This window comes from Adiantum capillus-veneris, chromosome 4, assembly GCF_014529385.1.
Source record: "Adiantum capillus-veneris isolate H3 chromosome 4, ASM1452938v2, whole genome shotgun sequence".
Classification (NCBI taxonomy): Eukaryota; Viridiplantae; Streptophyta; class Polypodiopsida; order Polypodiales; family Pteridaceae; genus Adiantum; species Adiantum capillus-veneris.
In genome coordinates this window covers 7,737,832-7,755,172 of record NC_140934.1, presented here as the reverse complement: position 1 = coordinate 7,755,172, position 17,341 = coordinate 7,737,832, and the positions used below count along the sequence as shown (strand labels likewise).

The window sequence follows — 17,341 nt, the reverse complement described above, 5'->3', positions numbered from 1 at the left end:
AATTAAACTAAATTTACTCTAGCCTAATTCTCATTGGTCCACCTCTATGGCCATCCAATAGGATTTGAATGCACCTTGGGGGCAACTGGGCTAGGAAGCTAACATGTGTCCACTATGCCCTTTGTGTGTGTTTCTCTCTCATCCCCTACAAAAATGGCTCGCCCCCTCCTTGATTGGGATGTGGGAAGACTTTTGAGTCTTCCCACAAGCATCCAAATTTCCCTAAGGTTTGACCATTGAGCATTTCATTTCATTTTGGAAACTAAGATTTTTGGAAGTCTTAATGGGCTAAACCCTATAGTCTTTGAAGCACCATTTATGCACATTGCTCTTTTGCATATGCCCCCCCTTTGGATCCCTATTTTCCCTCCTTTGGATCACTACCGTGAGACTAGTCTGCCAGCCTTACCAATATTCTAGCTTTTTTCTCCCTGGTACTTCCCCATATTAAATGATCAATTTAACATGAGAAAATTATTTAGGAGAATTAGATATTAGTTATTATGATATTAGTCAATCCCCACTTACCACCCTGCACTCACACATGATTCTTTTGTTTCCTAATTACTACCACATGTGTTTTAACATTTAAAATAATGGTTTCATTTTTAGCTTTTTTGCACAGTAATTGTTAGGAACAAGTCTTGAAAATCAGCATTAAAAACAGTCTTTCAAAAAGCAAGCATCTTTAAACTTAAGACAAGGTACGATCACTTATAATATCTCCTGACAACCCTGACACATACTCCACTTGTCTCAAGCACACCTATACATGGGTGAGACAAACAGCACCCTTCCTTATTTCTAATCCGAGTGGAAATCCATCACCCAAAGTTCGGGGCACTCATATGCCAAACCATTTGCCCATATAATCAGGCGGTTTTCTAAGTGGTATCCATAAGCATACACATGTAGGAGGTAAAGACTCCAAGTACATGTGGGAAACCAACTCATCCATGGCTGACAAGCTATCATTACTCATCATCTGAAGTGAAAATATTCAAAGGAATTAGAGGTGTCTTGAGATAAGTTGTCTTAAGGATGACCAATCATTCTTTCCTAAATCAACCAACCTTAACCCAAACAATTCCTTCCTAATTTACAAACAAATGCACATTGGTTTCTTAGAAGATGTCTTCCATTTTCAACCAGTTTAGTTTTACTTTTCCTAATTCCTTACTCCTTGTTTAACGTATGCAACGTTAATACTTAAAGAAAAACTTGAATTATTCATCTTAAAATGAATACCCACCTGGGACTAGTCTCGCATTTTCTACAATGTTGGGGCTTGAATGCTTTCATATGTAGGTCTACTACTAGGCCCGACCTCGTCGTCGTGCAACGCTCTAGCTCTCTTGGAAATATTTTCCTCTTCATTAGATTGAGGGTTTGCTCAGGTCCTCTTTGCTGCCATGACTTCTATCCTTAAAAAAGATGTATATATATTATGTAAATCGGCAAAAACTTGACTTTACCTTTATATTGAATCTAATTCCTCTTTTTTCTCCCAACTAAATTTGTAGTTATAAATGGTAATTTCTTGACCTAGTAATTTCTTTTTTTTAATAAGTAAGATAATTTTATCTTACCTTCCTTAAGGGTTTTCTAAGCTCCCTTAATTTTCTTATAAGTTTTTGCATCTTTTTTTCTATTTTTTCTTCTTTTATTAAGCCTTAAATTTGCTTATTTTTTCTTAATATTGATTAGATTCATTATCTAATCAATTAAAGATTGAATTTTCTCAACATCTTATCAATAGTTTATACTTTTAGTAATTCTCTTAAAAAGTTTTTAATAGTAACTTATATTTGTCCTAATTAAATTATAGCTTAAAATATTATTTTTAATCTATTATAATTACTTAAACTTATTAAATAATTATGATATATTTATCATAATTAGATGATAAATTTTCCTAATTTTGATAATTATCTTGTAAGTATCCAAGCTAGTTAGCTAATTTCTCCTTCTAATTTACAACTAAAATCAGTCTATTTTTTGTTAAGTAATTAGCTAAACTAACTTTATGGCATAAGCTAATTACCTACTTTACCAATGTGTTTACTATCTTTAATAATTATCATTATAATTGTTTATGCTAATTAGCTAGTTTCCCCTTTTAATTTTGAGCTAAAATGAGGCAATTTTAGCTTCATTAATAGCTAGATTAATTTTTTGTTAATGAGAGAATTATCATGGCTTACTAATAATGTTTACTAACTCTAATAATTATCTTATAACTATTTGAGTTTATTAACTAGTTTCTATTTTAATTTACAATTCAAATTAGTCAATTTTTGCTTAATTTAATAGCTAGATTAACTTTTTGTTGATGAGATAATTATGAAGGCTTACTAAAAATATTTTCAAACTTTCGTAATTATTTTATAGTTATTTAAGTTGATTCACTAATTTCTACCTTTAATTTACAGCTAAAATTAGTCAATTTTAGCTTAATTAAAAAGCTAAATTAATTTTTTATTAATCAGATAATTATCACAGCTTCCTAATAATATTTACTAACTCTAATAATTATCTTATAATTATCTAAGTTGATTAGCTAGTTTCTCCCTTAAATTCATAGCTAAAATTAATCAATTTTAGTTTAATTGAATAGCTAGATTAATTTATCTTATGACTTGTTAAGGTGGTTTACCAAGTTTTTCTTTAATTTTAAAGCTAAAAATAGCTAACTTTTGCCTAATTTATTACAAAAATTAATCAAAAAATATGAGATAATTTTTTTAGCTTCCTAATAGTATAAATAAGTTTATATAATTATCTTAGAGTTAACTAAACTTAATCAATATAATTCTCATTAATTAAGATAAAACTTAATCAATTTTAATCTTAATTAGGATTAGTAATTAAGTAGATTCATAATCTTTATTAAGATTAATAATAAACACATAAATAATATATGATAGAGTGTTTAATAATAGATAATAATATAATCTTCTTTAATTAATAGATTAATTAAAAATTAGATATAAATTGCTAATTAATTGAGATTAGCATAATTATCTTGCTTAATCACTTAGATTTTTCTCTCTTAGTGATTTTTGTGAAATGTCTCTCTTGCACAAGAGATTTGTGGCAAGGACTTTTAGTCTGAGTGAAAATGAGAAGCTTAGGGTCCTATTTATAGCTTTTTTGGCACTCACGCGCTCTCATAGACTGAATCTGGTAGTTGTTTGCAACTCAAGCAGTCCCCAGGCTCAAGATGGCACCCCCTGCTGCTAATTCAGTCCTTGGGAGGTCAGTGATGGACCTTACCAACACCTGTCTATTTTAAAAATCAAATCTACTAATTCTTTGTGTTATTTTCTGTTATTTTGATAAATATATAAGGGTTATAATGAAATCCATAAGCTTTAATGATTACTAAAAACCATCCATTTATTTTTACAATTAAAAGTGGCAGTGAATCTTTTAGAAAGGATAGCACTGTCAATCTTTACCCAAATTTAGTTCTGAGAGTTCCTAGCTATAGGTTTGTTGTGCTTAAGATTTTTAAAATACCAATTTTAGCTGCTTTCAAGATAATGTTTTACATGTTTGTACGTCCAATGCTTTCTTTTAAAGCTTTGAGTTCATTTCCTTGCAGATAGAAAAGTGGAAACCTTACAATCATCCCAACTTAAGAATTTGAGATGCCCTCATCTCAAACGAAATTGGGAAAGTCTTTGAAAAGAGAGGTTTCATCTTCCCAAGTGGCATTTTCAGTGGGATAATCTTTCCACTTTACCAAATGTTCCATGATTACTCTATTTCTAAGAGTTCTTTCTTTGTTGATTTTAAGGATACAATCTGGCTGAAATTCAAGCACTCCTTATTGTTGCATTACAATCTGTTTGTCCTCCAATACTTGATTGGGATTTGGGATGTAGGGTTTTAATAGGCTAATGTGAAATACATCATGAACTTTGATATGTTCATGCAGCTTCAATTTGTAGGCTTGATCAATGAGGACCTTAATTATTTCATAAGGACCGCAATACATGGGACTAAGCTTTTTTAATTTTCCCAGAGATAGGTTGCTTCTTTTTTGTCGCACTCGAAGAAAGACCTTGTCTCCTTGCTTGAAGATTCGATTGGATCGTTTTTGGTCCGCATAATGTTTTTGACGATCCTTAGCCACTTCAATATATTGTCGTATGGCTTTGGTCTAGGCTTCCATTTCCTTAGGCAAATTCCACCAAGGGAAGAAATTGAATCCACTTGTGGGGTTCTCTACTGCAAATAAGCTCAAAGAAAATCTTCAATTACTTGGTTTACCCATTCTGTCTGTCCGTCCATCTGAGGATGATATACTGAGCTAAAGCATAGTTGTGTTCCTAAAGCTTCTAATAGAGCTTACCAAAACTTGGAAGTAAACTTTACATCCCTATCTGATAATTCTCTTTGGAAGCCCATGTAGTCTAACGATCTCTTTAACAAAGATTCGGCTTATATATCTAATGCGGTGTAAGTGGTTTTTATTGGTATTAGGTGAGATGCTTTAGTGAGCATATCCATGACTACCATTAGGGAGTCATACCCTCCCTGAACCGTGGAAGACTCGTGATGAAATCCATGCTAATGAATTCCCACTTCATTTGAGGTATGTCTAAGGGTTGCAGCTTTCCTGGCATCATCAATCGTTCAGTCTTGTTTCTCTGACAAGAGAGTCATTGTTTGATGTATCGAAGTACATTCCCCTCCTTCCGGTCCAAAAATAGCTTTTCCTCAAGGCATTAAGAGTTTTTGCATATCCTAGGTGTCCTGCTACGAGGATATCATAACCTTCATGAAGATTAGCTGCTTTAGGGAGGTATCCTTAGGAATGTAAAGTCGATGTCTGTTGTAAAGCAGGCCATCCTCCATAGAATGGTCCTTAACTAGGGCTTTTTCTTTTTCTATTGCATCTTCCTGGCTGAGGATTTGAATGATTTGAAGATAGGACTTATCTTTCTGTGAGCATTCCCTCACCTTATCCACCAATATTGGATTGTTGGCCATCGAGATGGCTCCAAGGAAGGATTTTTTGCTAAGGGCATCGTCAACCACATTTTCCTTACCGGGTCTGTATTTAATTTGAAAATCATATTCCTAAAGAAGTTCTATCCAGCATCTTTGTCTCATGTTAAGAGTTGGGTGGGAAAAGATCCATTTTAGACTCTGGTGATCAGTGATGATAAGTTAAAATTGGCATCCCAATAGATAATGTCTCCATAGCTTGAGAGCATGAATAATGGCTAATAATTTCAAGTCATGAGTTGGATAGTTCAACACATGAAGCCTTAATTTTTTGGAAGTGTAGGCAACTGGTCTGCTATGACACGACACGGGTGAGAGAAATAGATTGATGAAAAAGAACAATACAGAGTACGCAGAGTGAATAGATGAAATAAAGAGTACGTATGGATAATATTTACAAGAAGAGCATAGCTTGTTTCATAACCTCCCACCACCCCTATCGTTATCTCAATCCCAATTTTCAATCACACTCTCACTCTCAATCACAATCGTAATCTCAATATCAATCTCAATCTTGTGCACAGTCTCGATCTCAATCACAATCACACTCTCAATCTCAATCACAATCTCTGGATGGCAACAACAATCATAATCCAAATCGCAACACGATCACAATCTCAATATCATGACACCTAGCACAGATCCTGTTTCACTTTGTAGAGTAGATATCATATTGGTTTCTACAACATAGCCAAAAGAACATACCCGTGCAACCAATTCAACACAATAACTAAATTAGAAAACAGAATTTTTATCATCATAAAAGAGTACAATCACTTCTTGGCTGGATCAAACAAAAGAGATATGATTTGTGTATATATGTAAGCTAACTTATTGCTGCTTGTAGGCTAGCTTCTTGCTGCTAGCAATTTGTTTTTTCTATAACCTTGTCATATGAACTCAGAATATAGACTTCTAGGTACTCAAAATGATGGAAACAGGTCTGGTCTACAAGGCATGCATGGACAATATTGCGAAAAAAACTCTGCTTTTGGCTAAAAACGTATCTTTTAGGTCGCCACTCAAAAAGACGCTATTTTTAAGTCTCCACAACTTTTTTAACTTATTTTAAGTTAAAACACGTAAAAATAAAACATTGATAATAATAAAAAAATATCAATTTTAACTACTTTTTTATTGTATTCTTTTATAGCCATACTATCTATTATTCATTAATCTTTATTAAATATGTCTTTAGTGTTTATTTAAAAAGAAGAGAATATATTTTCTCTCTCAATATTTTAAACTCATTTGCATAAGACTAATACTCTCTATCTAATAGACTATTCAACAATCTTTTAAATCATGCTTAACAAAAGATATGGCCTATTACATTCTTTTAAATCGTGCTTAACAAAAGATATGGCCTATTACATTCTTTTCGACTTTAAGAATTTTCATAAACTAGTCCTAATACATTCTCCCCTTATCAAAATTAACCTTGTCCTCAGAGTTGGAAGGAGGAGTTTTCAGCATACAAAACATCAAAGTCAATCCAAGAGGCATCATTTTCAGGATACATCTTACTTAACCAAAACTTTAAGAGAGGAATTCTACTTCTAAGCTACCCAACTGTACAATCAAAATGATTTCTAGTTCTATCCTTAAAATGACTATTTCACTATCTCATATCTTTTGTTTAAAATGAGATTATCTTGAAAAGAATATATTTTGACATTCGTATAAAATTTGATGTTCCAGATACACACATAAGCAATCATTATAATACAAGTTACCTTGTGCAAACAAAATTTCCTCTCAAACATCTCTCTCACATGAGGATTTAGAGAGGAATCTCAAAGGTCGAGCGAGATTTTTCGAGCAATCCCTAAAGCGAGCGAGATAGGGCAAGGCACATATACAAAACAAAAACCAAACATGATTTCTTAGGTGACTTCAAGCACAACAAAAACTGCCACATGGCAATAGGAAGTGCTTCGTGTCTACGATTCTCTCTATTTTCTTGAGTAGCGTTTAGAGATACCAAACCTCGACTTTGATCTAAGCCTGCCCTCAATGAGATTGACACCCTCCTCCTCAATCCGCCCCATGGACCTCCATATATGTGCTACACGAGAATGGGTAGGCATGATTCTCTCTCTCTCTCTCTCTCTCTCTCTCTCTCTCTCTCTCTCTCTCTCTCTCTCTCCCCGTTGAACACTGCCTTCTGCTTACTATCTCATTGTGCCCAATCGGAAAGACCATTGACATCTTCCTCTTAAGTTGTGTCACAACTGCCTCGCACAAAGCTGTGTGCGGACATATGTGCATGAGCGGCACCAACACACCCTTAAAACATTTTGCAGACATATCCTCGACTAGCACATTGCATTTTCCATTTTTTCTGACAAAGAAAGACGCACATTGACAGCCACTATACCATTTCCTTTTTACATTTTTTCTAATGAAGCAAGCAACAATAGCAGGTAGAACATTAAATAAGTAGCATTGTTTGTTAAAGCTTGCTTATTAAACAGGCACATTTCTGGCGACGGAATTCACTTGGTGTCTCTTAGGGATAGTGATGGTTAGCACACCAAATTCAACTACAGCTTTCACATCATCAATTTGACATTATCAGGCAGTTGAAATTGTCGAACAAAATGGCCAAGCAATCTCTCTGCGGCATACCATGTCACGGATCCTTTCTCTTCCACATTCTTGAACTCCCCACTAATTTCCAAGGTACCATCTTCATGCATATGCATTGTACATCCTTTTTACTGATACTAGGAACATCCAATTTAAAGATGTGGGTGTTGGAAGTCCTCTCTCTCTCTCTCTCTCTCAACCTGAAGAGAGAAGAGAGAGAGGATAGAAGAGAGAGAGAGAGAGAGAGAGAGAGCTAAGCCAGTCTCCATCGCTTTTTTTTTTACAAAGAGAAATTACATCGAAGCACGTACAGATCAGAGAGAGAGAGAGATAGAGATAGATAGAGAGAGAGAGAGAGCGATGTCAAAAAAAGATCGATGGAGACTTGCTTAGCTCTCTCTCTCTCTCTCTTTCTTTTTTTTTGGAAAGCAAACTAAACTAAATAGGTGCTACGATTTTTTTAAAATAAAATAGGATGCGAATCAAACTAAATGCGAATGCTATCTCTCACTCTCTCTCGACTGAAGCATGGATGCCCTTTCTATTCCAAGCCAAGCATGCTGCAGTTTCTATGCCTCCGCTCGTGATGTTCACATGAGACAGGCTAGCAAACTCTGCTGTAATGGTGCAAACTCTGCACAACAAGGAGGGTCTAGAGATCACATGTTTTCTTTTGCCCAATGGGTGTCTGCCAGAGAGGACATACGCCTCACGCAACCTTCGCCTCGTCTGAACCCAACCTCTCTCTCCCTCTCTCTCTCTCTCTCTCTCTCTCTCACACACACACACACACACACACACACACATAGTTTTAAAAAAAAACTGTGTGTGAGAGAGAGAGAGAGGGGGAGAGAGAGATAAGCCAACACTACTCGCTTGAGGCGGTTAACGTTATCTTTGCTAGCAGCCTTGTGTTTTTTTCAAGAGAAACCACACCGTTGAAGACGATGGAATCTCGCGAGGAGCTTGACTAGAAGGCCTGCGCTAGAGAGACGGTCATTCTTGGAGGCACTGGAGGCAAGACCTTGGAAGCGCAGAAGCGGCGCCTTGCGGAAGGGCGCATCAAGAGAGGGTAGACATGAAAAGAGCGGATGGGGATGGAATGATACCACGAAATGGGAAAGAAGGGTAGGCTCTCCAACCTGGAGCAGTTTGGTAGTGAGGCAGTTGCGGAGAAGGCAGTGCCGATCGATGAGTCAAAAATATAGGACTTAGTAGAAAAACATGTCCCATCAGTGCATATTGTATCTTTTTGCTGTTCTCGGTGGGAATTACACTACTACTAGCAGTAGTTTTTCGGCTGTAGATTAGCTTAATTAGTGCACATATTGTATCTTTTTGTTGTGCTCGGTGGTGGGAATTGCGATCTTGGTCTTCTACTAGCACTAGTTTTTTGGCTGTTGTGGATTAGCTTCTGTAAACCTAAAGCTCTTGCTTTTGTAATTGCTAATAGATCCTACATAGCTCCTACTCGCTCAACTTCAAATAAAATCCATTAAGTGAGAATATTCTGCTCGTCGCCCCTCACCCCGCTTCTTCCTCGTCCTTGCTTCCTCCTCGTCTCTGCACTCTCCTCCCAAGCGTGTTGCTTTCGCCACTCTCCTAAGCACTGCATGGAGCTCTATATACCCATGTCTACAGTGTCTGTGCAATCTACCTCTCTTTATCACAGGTTACACTACGAGAGATCAAGATCCCCCTTCCTGGCACCACAATCCTTGCCTAACAGTAGAGAATTCACTCCGAGATTGCTTATGAGACGCATAGAGAGAGAGAGAGAGAGAGAGAGAGAGAGAGAGAGAGAGAGAGAGAGAGAGAGAGAGAGAGAGAGAGAGAGAGAGAGAGAGTTCACTGCCCTCGTATCATGCATATGTCAAAGGAGGAGAGAGAGAGAGAGAGAGAGATCATGCATACGCCTGTTACATTGGCTATGGAGTTGCTAGACAGGGCAATCTCACCCGAGTGGCCGACAAATGCGACGGCAATAAATTGGAACGCCATCTGCGAAAAGTTGACAGCAATCATTGGGCCTGCTAGCAACCTTGAAGCTTCACCTCTTTCCACATAACCTCCCACTTACGGTTCCAGAACCTTTGAAAACCTGTGAGCTCTTCATGGGAACATATAATGCTCTTGTTCATGCCAGGTGGGCCTCCACAAGAGTCTGTGCTGTATTCCCTAAGGCTAAAGTCTTCATGAGAGGTTATGTTATGGGAGTCTCCAGTAGTACTCGTGTTACTTCGATTGAAATCAAAATATACGTTGTGGTTGTGGTTGTGGTCGAGGCCGCCATGGAAGCTTGGGCTCAATATTTGGCTATCAGGAGGAGAGGAAGGGCAGAAGTCTTGGGCACTTTGCCTGGAGCTCATTGTGTGGGTGCAAAGGATGACGTACTGCAACACAAGGGAAGCTTGAATTGATAGTAGGTACGTGTGGTGGGTCGAGAATGGAAAGCTTCAGGTGAGGTTAATAACACAGAGTGCTTCAGGAAGATGGATACCTAGAAGCGCAGGGAGGTAAGCCTTGTCTACCTTCTCTCCTCCTTCAAGGAGGCATCTCTCTCTCTCTCTCTCTCTCTCTCTCTCTCTCTCTCTCTCTCTCTCTCTCTCACACACACACACACACACACACACACACATTTTCAGCCATAACTTAGACCTACACACTTTCCTCTCCCAGCCAAAGTGTGGGCTCTCCATTGCGACTCTCATCACTACAATTTTGGAGCATCGAGAGTCACTCATCAGCCATACACATACTACATCACATGTAACTTTGGTCCCATAGGTCATATTTGACCTCCGAGGACGATAATAAAATCTATCTCTCTCTCTCTCTCTCTCTCTCTCTCTCTCTCTCTCTCTCTCTCTCTCTCTCTCTCTCTCTCTCTCTCTCTCTCTCTCTCTCTCTCTCTCTCTCTCTCTCTCTCTCTCTCTCTCATCGACTTCTGCCCGCATACTGGCCAAAGTGGGCTGGCAAGCTCAAGCTCAAGCTACAATTTTTTGGTAGGAGAGAAGAGGCGAGCACCTCTCTCTGTCTCTCTCTCTCTCTCTCTCTCTCTCTCTCTCTCTCTCTCTCTCTCTCTCTCTCTCTCTCTCTCTCTCTCTCTCTCTCTCTCTCTCTCTCTCTCTCTCTCTCTCTCTCTCTCTCTCTCTCAGCTTGCCTGCGTCAACTTATGGCCAAGGTAGGTTGCGAAACAGTCCCCCAACCAAAAACTTAGCAAGCTGGACTCGAACTCTCACTGCTTCACATGCGCATCTTCCAATCAACTGCGCTAACAACGTAGGAGGCTGCATAGCGCTGCCCGACATAGTGCAGCGGATTAATGAAAAAATATAACCAAGCCCCCAAAAACCTGCGTGGCCACGATTTGTTAATGATTGTGTGTCATTGACCCATGCTATTGCTCATGCCAGCGTGCTATAGTAGATGACTCCACGTCCTTCCTTTTGTCAGTCATGTCCTTTGTCTTTGCAACTGGCATCTCTTGGGATTTGTATCGTACTTTTTTTTTCAAAAATTGTTGGGACATATTGGCATTTTTGAAATTGAAAAGGGTATGATATTAAGCTGAGACACATTTTTCCAAAACACCTAAGAATCAATGGGAAAAAGGAAAGCATTGAAAATCTCCACATAAAATTTAGGATTTTTTGAGGGTTTAACACTTTAATCTGCCAAATCTAACCGATAATTTTTAATTTTTGTGCTTTAAAAATACACTAAAGACCGGTTTTCTATGGCGCTTTTGTTGAAAATCGATCGCTAATTAATGTGCCCCTGATAGTGATATTGTTTCTCATTTTTGACACAGAGAGACAGAGAGAGAGAGAGAGAGAGAGAGAGAGAGAGAGAGAGAGAGGTCTAAGCATCTTCTCTCACTTAGCGTCGTTCTTTCATGATCCATTGCAAAACAATGCGTTCTCAATACGATGCAGCTCTTTCCCTCATCTAGCTAGTAAGATTTCCATACAATCTTATCTTGAGCAAACACAAGCTCAAAAAAGATTGCATTTTTTTGCAACAAAATTACTATGCAAAGTCACTACAATGGCTTCCCCTCTTGTTGAAACTATCGTTTCAGATGTGAAGAAGGCTCCAATACTACCTTTTAGAGTAGTGCATGGCTTTGATCTTCATAGATTGGAGAAGAATTTGCCTCTTATAATTGGTGGTGACATGAATATTCCACATGAGCAAGGATGTAAATCATATTCCAATTATAATGTGCTTTTCCATTGAGTGGTGAATGCTATGGCCTTCCTGATATCTGACATCTGCCATACTTATTTAAACAATGATTCACAATAGAAAGGAGTAGCATCTTCAATCTTTTGTGAAAGAAGCTCTTCATATGAAGACTCACGCCCCTAAGCTTTGAGGCTGTCATATTGTATGGTAAAAAGATCCTAATTATTTGATTTATTTACAACTAATTTTTTTCAGTTATGAGGATGCCTTTCTAGAAAATTTTAGGCATAGAACTCTATAAATTTTGGTTGTTGTTTTTGTAAATTGATTAAAAAAGTCCTATATTGATCAATTAAGGAAAGACATGATTCTATTGTAACAAAATAAGTCTTTCATAATTAATGGTGTTTGCCAGCAATGTGTCGTGTAAGAAGGGTGTCTTTTATGAAGATCACAGTCTTGTAGTATAGATAGGGCAAGACGACATGGAAAAGACGATTGGTGTATAAATGAGCTAATGAGGTGCAATAAATTGTTATCAAATTGATGCTTCTAAGATGAAGAAGGATTCACATGCTCTCAAGTATAAATGACAATCAAGAACCAAAGTACTAGACACAGGAGCACTACAAATGACCTTACAAAAAGAAACTTACGATGACTTGAGCATTAAGTACAAGGCTAGAGCTCTTATCAGTCTATTAATCTTACTTTCTGCTCAAAACATGTGAATCCCAAGCGAGCCTAAGAGAGAAGATAATATTTTCAAATATTGTGTTTATTTTCTTAAAAGTAAACTTTGATCTTTTGGAATTTAGGAGGTAGTATATCCATTGATAATCCTTTTTGTTGTGGTGCATGAATATATAACAAACGACAAGTATTCTGTTGACGATAAAATTTAATATATCGTGTACAAACACTTGCTCGGGTTTGTCCTTGCTCGGAAAAAATCGCTCGGTGCATGGTAACACTCGGATTTAGATAAGAGATAATGCTAGAGTAGAAACGATGATTATTCACTTCACATCAAACTTAATCAATCAAATCACTACGAACCACATAAATGATATTACATATCGATCTTTGACTCAAGGTATTGGTGATCTTGTCTCTTTTCTAGCCAAATATTTCAAATCAAAATCGTACTCATGTAATTGTTGAAGACATCGCTTCTACCTATTATTCAGTAATGGACGAGTGAAGATATATTTTTAACTAATTCTCAATCATCCATAGGATAGTTCAAATCATGCCTTCTCAACTCTATACCTTCATATGTCACAACTCTTCCCTTCTTATATAAAACACATTCCATTTGTTCCCCACTTGCATCACATATAACCAAAGAGGGTTTCCTTAATTTTAGAGTCTTCAAAATATAATTTTCAATCCCTCTTCGTTTAGTGTATCAAATATAGCTTGACATACTTCATATTATACACATCCCTTATTTTTCTTTGTTAGTTCAATTATACATCTCACAATCTTAGGAAAATTCTTAATATGTACTCACTCATATTGTGCTAACTCCAAAACACTCCTCATATACCTCATAGTTTTTTGCTATCCGCAATTTCTCATTTGCCTTGACTTTGTCGAAATCAATGTGAATGCTCTCTTTAGAGATTACCCTTCCCATATATACAATTCTTTCCTTGACAAATAAACACTTACTTACAATTGATGTTCAAACAATACTTTAAGAGTTTTCCTTGAATGCAATTCATGATACTTTTCATTCTTAGAATTTATATATATATATATATATATATATATATATATATATATAAATATCATCCAAAAACACCAAAATAAAGTCATCAAGATATGGATGAAATATATTTTTCATTAAACACATGAATGTCGCGGATGGATTAGTCAAACTAAAAGCCAAAACTGTAACTTGAAGTACCCATATCGTATAAGAAAAGCAATTTTGAAAATATCTCCTTCCTTGATTTTGATTGGTGGAATCCACAAAGAACGTTAAGCTTTGGAAACACTTGTGCACTACTAAGTTGACTTAACAACTCATCAATGTGTGAAAGGTGATATTTATTCTTAATGGTTTGTTTATCCTTATAGTCAATGCACAGTCTATAAGTCACATTCTTCTTTCCTAGAAAATAACAAGGTTACCCCAAAGAGATACATTAGGTCTGATTAACCCTTTCTTCAAAAAGTTGTTTAGTTGGAGTTTTATTTCCTTAAGCTCATCTATGTTGATGTTGAAAGGGACTCAAAAGTACAATTCAGATCCTAGATATAGATCTATCCCATGGTCTTGTGATCTAAGAGAATGCATACCTAGTAGGTCTTGAGAAAAAATAGGCTTCAACTCATCAAGAAGACTTTCCACATACTTTGAATTTTCCCTCTTTTCCATTTCAGGTTCATCTTTTAATTATTTGCAAAAATTATGAAAGTCTCACACCCTTATTAAGTGACCTTATCAATTTCATGGCCAAAACTAGATTAAGAATCTCTTGCTTCTCTATAAATAGTGTACCTAACCCCATCAAAAGATTTTAAGATTATTTTTCCTTTTCTTTATAATCAATCAAAAATGTGATTTTCAATAATTGGTTCTTTCATGAAACTTTTATTACCACTAGTTAAGGCCACAAGTCCTTCAATTTCTAAGTTTAAATTCAAGTTTAAATTTTCAACCAATTCAGAGAACAAGAAGAAATGTGTACTACTCAAATTAAGTAAGAAATTTAATTTCAGAATTCTTTTTTTACCCATGAATTTGATCACAAAAGCTTTCAAATGATATATCAAAGGCATAAAGCATCACAAAAAAGGGTTAGATGACTTACCTTTATCATCAGTATCACCATTAGTCTCCAATTGAGCCATCTTGGTTTGTATTGCCTTATCGGTGACTTTGCTCGGGCATTCAAAAATTTGGTGGTCTTGTTCTCCGTATTGAAAGCATAATCCAGATCTTCAAGTTCTCCAATCCACGATATCAAATCTTTGTTTGTCTTTCTTATGCTATCAATCTCATTAAGCTTAGCCTTCTTGAAGACCTGTTTGATTGTAGCTTCTCCCGTGTTGTCATCGTCTTCATCATCGCTCCTCTTTTGTTTCTTATTCTTTGATCATTCACCTCCTGGAGGCAGTGATGGACCTTTTCCACCACAATACAAATCTACCCAAATTCCACCTCCATCTTCTCCCCGGCCTCCACTTCCACCTTCTCCTCCACTTTCACTAGCTACTCACTTTCCTTTATCGGCTTTATCATGTCTCTTACGAGTTCCTCTTTTTCCTTCAATCGTTGCTCATATGCTTCCATCACTTATGCAGAATTGAAAGTGCTCTGATACCACTTGTGACGTGACACAGAAGAGAGAAATAGATTGATGAACAAGGAAAATATAGAGTACGCATAGTGAATAGATGAAATAAAGAGTATGTATGGATAATATACAAGAAGAGCATAGATCGTTTCATAACCTCCCGACCACCCCCATCGCTATCTCAATCCCAATTTTCAATCACACTCTTACTCTCACTCTCACTCTCACTCTCAATCACAATCGTTATCTCAATCTTATGCACAATCTCAATCTCAATCTCAATCACACTCTCAATTTCAATCACAATCACACTCTCAATCTCAATCACAATCACAATCTTTGGATGGCAACAACAATCATAATCCGAATCACAACATGATCACAATCTCAATATCATGACACCTTGCACAAATCATGTTTCACTTTGTAGAGTAGATATCACATTGGTTTCTGTAACGTCTACAAAATAGCCAAAAGAACATACTCGTGCAACCAATTCAACATGATAAACAAATTAAAAAATATCATTTTGTACATCATCAAAAAGTACAATCACTTCTTGGTTGGATCAAACAAAAGAGATATTACCTGTGTATATATGTTTGTAAGCTAACTTGTTGCTCCTTGCAGGCTAGCTTCTTGCTGGTAATTTGTTTCTGCCATAACCTTGTCATACGAACTTAGAATATAGACTTCCACTTACTAAAAACGATGGGAACAAGTCTCGTCTACAATGCACGCGTAGACAAAATTGCAAAAACCTCTTCTTTTGGCTAAAAACCTATCTTTTAGGTCGCGACTCAAAAAAGCACTTTTTCTAGGTCTCCACAACTCTTTCAACTTATTTTAAGCTTGCTCATGTATTTTAAGCTAAAAGACGTAAAATTAAAACATTGATATTAATAAAAATATCAATTTTTAACTATGTTTTTATTGTATTTTTTTATAGCCAGACTATCTATTGTTCATTAATCTTTATTGAATATGTCTTTAGTGTTTATTTAAAAAGAAGAGAATATATTTTCTCTCTCAATATTTTAAATTCATTTACATAAGATTAATACTCTCTATCTAATAGACTATTCAACAATCTTTCGGATCGTGTTCAACAAAGAATATGGCCTATTACATTATTTTTTACTTTAAGAATTTTCATAAATTAGTCATATTACATCGGCCTTCTTGTGTTAAAACTCCTCCTATAGCGAGTCCACTTTCATATGTTACCACCTCAAAATCTTGATCAAAATCGGGTAGCTTGAGTACGGGAGCGGAGGTGAGATATTGTTTCAGTTATTGGAAACAATCAATCTTCTTGTTCTCTCTCCCATGTAAGCTTGGAGGATTTCTTGAGTAGCTGAGTCAAGGGTGTGGCAATGACCGCATAATTTTTTATGAATATTCTATACCATCCTGTAATACCCAAAAACCTCAAATTTTATTGATAGTTTTGGGTTGTGGCCATTCTATTATGTCCTTAACCTTTGCAGGATCCACTGAGATCCCGTTAGAAGATATGATAAATCCAAGATAATTGACTTCAAGAGTACAAAAGACACATTTGCTCATCTTGGCATAAAGTTGATGTTGTTGAAGAATACTCAAGACCTTGCATACATGTTCCTCATGCTCCTTAGCATCTTTAGAATATACCAATATATCATCAAAGAATACTAGAATAAAATCATCCAGGTACTACAAGAGGTTGTGTGCACTTGTGACGCTGTTAGCGACGAAAATACATTGGGTTTTTATACTCCCTGGCGTCGCTAAAACCGTCGCTAACAGAGTCGATATGGGAACGTCGCTATAACTGTCGCTATATACATTAAACACACAAACATTTAATCTTAATACTGAATGAATGGAGAAGAAAACATGGACAAGTAGAGAGAGAGAGAGAGGGGACTCATAAAGGGGGAGGGATTCCTGTGTAGAGAGATTTTGTTGAATTTCTCTGAATTTGTAAAAGCACTGCGCTCCAGGTGCGATGGAGACTGAAGCTGCAATCGCGAAGGTCTGCTCATAGATGCTGCTTGCCCCACCACTTAATCTAGTTGATCGAGTGAAAGAGACGCTAAGAAGCAGTAGTAGTGCTTCTTAGCGTCTCTTTCACCCGATCAACTAGATCTAGCGGTGGGACGAGCAGCATCTATGAGCAGAGACAGATCACTTCCTTCACGATTACAGCTTCAGTCTCCATCGCACTCAGAGCGCAGTGCACATAA

The 17,341-nt window shown here is 36.6% G+C and overlaps 1 pseudogene; it reads left to right on the top strand.

The window, feature by feature from the left end:
* The first annotated feature begins 9,725 nt into the window (after positions 1–9,725).
* Positions 9,726–10,131, top strand: LOC147458662 (uncharacterized; annotated as a pseudogene).
* Positions 10,132–17,341: the final 7,210 nt, after the last annotated feature.